Below are 7,850 nucleotides of genomic sequence, written 5' to 3' on the forward strand. Positions count from 1 at the left end.
CAACTTCTCAATCATCGCTGATACTTGGAATGCTTCATTGATGACAAGACTTTCAATGAAATTTCTATTAGTATAAATACTAAAATTACTACTTTCAACATTATTATTAATTTGATTTATACCTTCAGCAAAGAGATCGTGAATAATCACTTGCAATTCCTGGGCTTCGGTACTAACAGACTTGCTATCTACCATTTTGTAGTCCAAAAACTTTGCAGCAACAAACCTTTTCAACCCGGCATCTTCGGTTTTGTATTTCTTTTCAAGCGCAATCCACAGTTCTTTTGACGTCTCCACGCCACTGTAGACGTTATACAAAGCATCCTCCAGCCCACTTAGAATATAATTCTTGCACAAAAATCTGAATGCTTCCATGCCTCAATCACGAGAAAGCGTTCAGTTTCTGGAGTTTCATCGGACAACACAGGAACATCTTCCTTGATAAACTTCTGGAGACTTAGAGTAGTCAAATAGAAGAACATCTTTTTCTCTCAGATTTTGAAATCAATCCCGGAAAATTTTTCGGGTTTCTCCGCCGGTGCCATTGCTGCCGGTGTTGTTCGGCTCGTTGAGGCATTGGCAGTCACCATCGGAGTAGCTTGGTTTCCGTTATCATTAGTCATTTCTGTAAAAGAATGATACAAACGTTAAAATCACGTAGATTTTAATCTCCAATAGAGTACAAAACCACAAAGGTTTTACTCTCCAGAAACAGTGAGTACAAATACAGAAAATAGTTAAATTCCTTAAGCTTATTAATTAACTATATTTGTAAAATAATTCTGGAAATATAAATTAACATAAATAGAAGTGAACAACGAAATAACAGAAAACTAATTCGATCCCACTAAATTCACAGTGTTTCCCTAAGGAATTTAATCCCCTCCTAATACCCAAGGTTATGGATTATTTTCTCCCAGGATAGAACGAATTATACACTGGTGTAGTGGTACTTCAAACCCCAGTGTTTCAGCGAACACAAAAGTTCGGTAGCAAATCACACTTACTATTGCTTTGTTTGATGCTAAAAGTATGCAGAAGAAGGAGGAGAAACTAAGAAAATCGTAGTGAAATTCTGAGCAGAATAGTGTTGTATTTATAGCCAAAATTGGGCTGAAATCAGAAGAGGTGCAACTATTCAGAATGGCTATTTTTGCAAAACGGCCATATCATAAATGCCATTACATAAATGGCTATTTACTCAACAATAAAGAGGAAAAATAAAGAGGGTAGTTAATTTTCTGTTACCAAAATAGAAAAACGGATTGGATTTAATATTAATATTTAATTTTAATATTCTGTTATTAAAACAAATATTTAATAACATTTCTGTTAATATTTTACTATTAACGAATAAATTTGGTCCAAAAAGTTAATCAATCAATCGATCATTTGACCAAATCCGAATCCGAATTCTTAGCCGAGCGAGCGAGCGACGACAGCGGCGACGAGAGGCTTGTTTTCTTCTCAACTCATTAAGAGCTAGAAGGAGAGCAATTGCTTATATACCCATAAAAAACCTCTTCCTCTTCCAATATAGGACAATGTCCATTTACCAGGGGGAAAACTTAAAATTTCACTCAAAAATTTCTATTCCCTCCATTTCACATTCACCCTCTTTTAAGTATTTAATATATTAATTAAATACATAAAAAAAAACCAACAATCCCCACATGAATGGGGAATGGCTATATCACGAAAGTATGCATGAAAAATTGTGTGATTCGCAAGTAAGGATTAATTGCATCTGGATAAGTAGGTTTCCCTTTGAACTTTCCGTAGTGAACTTATGTCGGATATACACGATCAATCGGTAGATTTGATATCTTTGAACCGTCGAACTTTGGTGTATACCTAGACAACCACAAGTCAAACAACCAACCCTTAACCGTCTTTGGTTCTCATTGTTGTATTCGTTTCAGCCTTGGACACCTCCTGGTTTCATAAGTGCGTAAAGAACTGGCCTTACAAAGTTTTCTTTGTAGCGGCTAACACTTCACACTTACATAGGTGATTCCTAAATGTGTCATCCCGTAGATACACTATTTGATATACCCCGTATCAAAATTAGAAATCATTAAAAAGCCTTAATGCTTTATCCTTGGCACTGAACTTTGTCTCATCACGAGAATGGACCAAAAGTTTAGTTGACAATGTTGAACCGTCATTAATGACTTTGTTTGATCTCCTTGAACCTAGATCTTGGGATCTCCAGTCTTCTAGATAAAGTTACCGCCACTATGACTTGTTCTCGACCACAGTCCCATTCCCCTTGATGACTTCTCAACTACCTCTCTAGTTAGGCCTTTTGAAAATGGATCCGACAAATTATCACTTGACTTTACATAGTCAATCGTGATAATTCCTCTAGAGAGTAATTGTCTAACGGTTTTATGTCTTCGTCGTATATGACGAGATTTACCGTTGTACATAACGCTCCCAGCCCTTCCAATTGCCTCTTGACTATCGCAATGTATTCATATTGGGTGCCAACGATTTGGGTCAAAATGGAATATCTTCCAAGAAATTCCGGAGCCATTCAGCTTCTTCACCGACTTTATCCAAGGCTATGAACTCAGACTCCATTGTAGAGAGGGCAATACAAGTTTGTTTAGATGACTTTCAAGATACCGCTCTTCCACCAATAGTGAATACATATCCACTTGTGGACTTAGAATCAGTTGAACCGGTGATCCAATTTGCATCACAGTATCCCTCTATCACTGCAGGATATTTACTGTAGTGCAAAGCAAAGCCCTAGGTATGTTCTAAATATCCCAAAACTCGTTTCATTGCCATCTAATGAGATTGGCCTAAATTGCTCGTATATCGACTCAATTTACTTATAAAACAAGCTATATCTGGCCATGTACAATTCATGATGTACATTAGGCAACCCAACACATGAGCATAATCCAATTGTGATATGTTTTGACCTTTGTTCTTTGCTAATGCAAGATTCAACGCAATTGGAGACTTTGCAACTTTAAAGCCCAAATGCTTGAAATTTTCAAGTATTGTCTTAATATAATGAGATCGTGACAATGCCAGATCTTGAGAAGCCTTATGGATCTTAATTCCCAGAATTAAATCAGCAACTCCCAAGTCTTTCATATCAAACTTGTTCGTTAGCATATGCTTAGTAGCATTTATGTTGGCAATGTCATTACTCATTATGAGAATATCATCCACATATAAGCAAACAATGACTATGTGATTTGGAACATTTTTAATGTACACACATTTATCACTTTCATTTATCTTAAATCTATTTGACAACACTGTTTGGTCAAATTTCGCATGCCATTGTTTGGGTGCTTGCTTTAATCCGTAAAGAGACTTAACAAGTCTACAAACCTTCTTTTCTTTACCTGGAACCACAAACCCTTCAAGGTGTTCCATGTAGATTTCTTCCTCCAACTCTCCATTTAAGAAGGTCGTTTTTACATCCATTTGATGAATTTCAAGACCATAAACTGCAGCTAACGCTACTAACGTTCGTATGGACGTAAATCTTGTAACTGGAGAGTATGTATCAAAATAGTCAAGACCTTCTCGTTGTATATACCCTTTGACCACAAGTCTTGCCTTATATTTGTCAATAGTGCCATCATCTTTCGTTTTCCTCTTAAAGATCCATTTAGAACCCAATGGTTTATTTCTAGGAGGAGGATCAACCAATTCCCATGTATGGTTGTTCAATATGGATTCTATTTCACTATTGACCGCCTCTTTCCATAACAATGATTATGAAGAAGACATAGCTTCTTTAAATGTTTGAGGCTCATTTTCCAATAAGAGTTTCACAAAATCTGGTCCAAATGAAGTAGACGTTCTTTGAAGTTTACTACGTCTTGGATCCTCTTGGTTAAGTGTACTTTATTTTGTTTCTTCCCGAAGTCATTTAGATCCTTTACCAATCTACTCACATTCCTTTTTATACGGATATATATTTTCAAAGAACTCATCATTATCTGATTCTATAACCGTATTATTATGAATTTTGGGATTTTCTGATTTATGAACCAGAAATCGATATGCTTTATGATTAGTCGCATATCCTATGAAAACACTCAACGGTTTTCGGTCCTATTTTTACCCTTTTGGGTTTAGGAACTTGCACTTTTGCCAAACACCCCCACACTTTAAAATAATTCAAGTTGGGCTTCCTTCCTTTCCATTTTTCATATGGAATAGATTGTGTTTTGCTATGGGATACTCGATTTAGTATTCGGCTAGCCGCAAGAACGGCTTCCCCCCACAAGTTCTGTGGCAAACCAGAACTTATCAATAATGCGTTCATCATCTCCTTTAATGAACAATTCTTTCTTTCTACAATCCCATTGGATTGGGGCATGTAAGGGGTCGCTGTTTGATGAATAATTCAATATTCTAAACATATTTGTTCAAAAGGAGATTCATATTCACCACTCCTATCACTTCTTATCATTTTGATTTTTTGTTAAGTTGCGTTTCAACTTCATTTTTGTATTGCTTGAATGCGTCTATTGCTTCATCTTTACTATTAAGTAAGTAAACATAGCAATATCGAGTACTATCGTCAATAAAAGTTATGAAATACTTCTTTCCACCGCGAGATGGTATTGACTTCATGTCACAAATATCTGTGTGAATTAAGTCTAAAGGATTTGAATTCCTTTCAACTGACTTATAAGGATGCTTAACATACTTAGATTCCACACATACTTGACATTTTGATTTGTCACATTCAAACTTAGGCAATACTTCCAAATTAATCATTTTACGCAAAATTTTATAATTAACATGACACAAACATATATGCCATAATTCATTTGACTCAAGCAAGTAAGACGAAGCTGAAATTTTATTATTATTTTAAACAACCATTACATTCAGCTTGAAAAGGTCCTCAGTGAGGTAACCTTTTCCTACAAACATTTCATTCTTACTTATTACAACCTTATCGGAAACAAAAACACATTTAAAACCATTCTTAACAAGAAGTCCAGTAGAGACTAAATTCTTCCTAATCTCGGGAACATGAAGGACGTTGTTCAAAGTCACCACTTTGCCGGAAGTCATTTTGAGAACTATCTTCCCTCATCCTTCAATCTTGGCCTTTGCATCATTTCCCATAGAAATCATCTCATCGGGTCCAACAGGAGCATAAGTAGCAAAAGCTTCTTTAACAACACAAACATGGTGAGTGGCTCCAGAATCAATCCACCACTCATTAGGATTGCCCACCAAGTTGCATTCGGAAAGCATGGCACATAAGTCATCAACATCATCATGCTTTTCAACCATGTTTGCTTGACCCTTCTACTTATCTTTTTTCGGAGCACGACACTCCATAGATTTGTGTCCGGTTTTTCCACACTTGTAGCAGTTTCCATTCAACCGCTTCTTGCTTGGGTTGTATTTCGGTCCAGAAGACTTCTTCCTCGTTTTGTTCTCTTCAACAATATTTGCTCCCATTATTGTTAAGTTTCCACGGCCACTTTTTTCAGCAGCTTTGTTGTCCTCTTCGATTCTCAACCGAACAATGAGATCTTCAAGGGACATCTCCTTGCGTTTATGTTTCAAGTAGTTTTTGAAGTCCTTCCACAAATGACGCAACTTCTCAATCATCGCTGCTACTTGGAATGCTTCATTGATGACAAGACTTTCAATGAAATTTCTGTTAGTAAAAATACTAAGATTACTATTTTCAACATCAATATTAATTTGATTTATACCTTCAGCAAGGAGATCGTGAATAATCACTTGCAATTCCTGGACTTCGGTAATAACAGACTTGCTATCTACCATTTTGTAGTCCAAAAACTTTGCAGCAACAAACTTTTTCAACCCGGCATCTTCGGTTTTGTATTTCTTTTCAAGCGCAATCCACAGTTCTTTTGACGTCTCCACTCCACTGTAGACGTTATACAAAGCATCCTCCAGCCCGCTTAGAATATAATTCTTGCACAAAAATCTGAATGCTTCCACGCCTCAATCACGAGAAAGCGTTCAGTTTCTGGAGTTTCATCGGACAATACAGGAACATCTTCCTTGATGAACTTCTGGAGACTTAATGTAGTCAAATAGAAGAGCATCTTTTGCTCCCAGCTTTTGAAATCAATCCCGGAAAATTTTTCGGTTTTCTCCGCCCGTGCCATTGCTACCGGTGTTGTTCGACTCGTTGAAGCATTGGCAGTCACCATCGGAGCAGCTTGGTTTCCGTTATCATTAGTCATTTCTGTAAAAGAATGATACAAACGTTAAAATCACGTAGATTTTAATCTCTAATAGAGTACAAAACCACAAAGGTTTTACTCTCCAGAAACAGTGAGTACAAATACAGAAAATAGTTAAATTCCTTTAGATTATTAATTAACTGTATTTGTAAAATAATTCTGGAAATATAAATGAACATAAATAGAAATGAACATAAACAGAAGTGAACAACAAAATAACAGAAAACTAATTCGAGCCCACTGAATTCACAGTGTTTCCTTAAGGAATTTAATCCCCTCTTAGTACCCAAGGTTATGGATTATTTCCTCCCAGGATAGAACGAATTACACCCTGGTGTAGTGGTACTTCAAACCCTAGTGTTTCAGCGAACACAAAGTTTGGTAGCAAATCACACTTACTATTGCTTTGTCTGATGCTAAAAGTATGCAGAAGAAGGAGGAGAAACTCAGAATATCGTAGTGAAATTCTGAGCAGAATAGTGTTGTATTTATAGCCAAAGTTGGGCTGAAATCAGAAGAGGTGCAACTCTTCAGAATGACTATTTTTGCAAAACGGCCACAACATAAATGCCATTACATAAATGGCTATTTACTCAATAATAAAGAGGGAAAAAAGAGGAAAAATTGAAGAGGGTAGTTAATTTTCTATTAATATTTTACTATTAACAAATAAATTTGGTCCAAAAATTTAATCAATCAATCGATCATTTGACCAAATCCGAAGCCGAAGCCGAATGCCGAGCTGAGCCGAGCGAGCGATGACAACGATGACGCGAGACTTGCCTTCTTCTCAACTCTTTAAGAGCTAGAAGAAGAGCAATTGCTTATATACTCATAGAAAAACCTCTTCTTCTTCCAATATGGGACAATGTCCATTTACCAAGGGAGGAAGCTTAAAATTTCACTCAAAAATTTCTATTCCCTCCATTTCTCATTCACCCTCTTTTAAGTATTTAATATATTAATTAAATACATAAAAAACCCAACAATTATAATGTTGGTTGATAAAAATATCCTTATAATGTTAAACATAATAACTGATAATGAAAGGACATAACCAGAATACTATACATTAGCCGTGTAATCTTTTAGGAAATATTTCTTAAACCCTACACGTTAGGCCATATGTAATCCTATTGGAAATCACTTATCGAACATATGCGTTCTTTTTGAACCATATCGAACACATGCGTTATTTTGAACCATATATGCCTATAATCTTAATTATATTTGGACTACAACGATGAAAAGTGTTAGTGTACAAAAGTATTGCTAAAATATTGAATTTATCTCTTTTGTAATAGTGTTTCAGTTGTTTAGACTCCTTAGGACTTCGAAATCATTACAAAAATTGCACACTTGGTTAAACTAATATTAATATATTTATGTATCCTAAAAGTAATAGGATTACATGACTAAAGATATTTATTTGTTTAATTTTATATGAATTAGACCGTCCGAACGTAATTATACTAATAGGATTCCAAAAGGTAATCATGTAAGATTCCTAATATGTAGTATTATGTCTTAAAACTAATAGGATTATAAGGCTAATATTTAGAATTCCGGTTATATCCTTTTATTATGAGTTATTATCCTTAATATTATAAGGTATTTTTGTAAAGCGAC

The sequence above is a fragment of the Nicotiana tabacum genome, chromosome 16 (genome assembly GCF_000715075.1).
Source record: "Nicotiana tabacum cultivar K326 chromosome 16, ASM71507v2, whole genome shotgun sequence".
NCBI lineage: Eukaryota > Viridiplantae > Streptophyta > Magnoliopsida > Solanales > Solanaceae > Nicotiana > Nicotiana tabacum.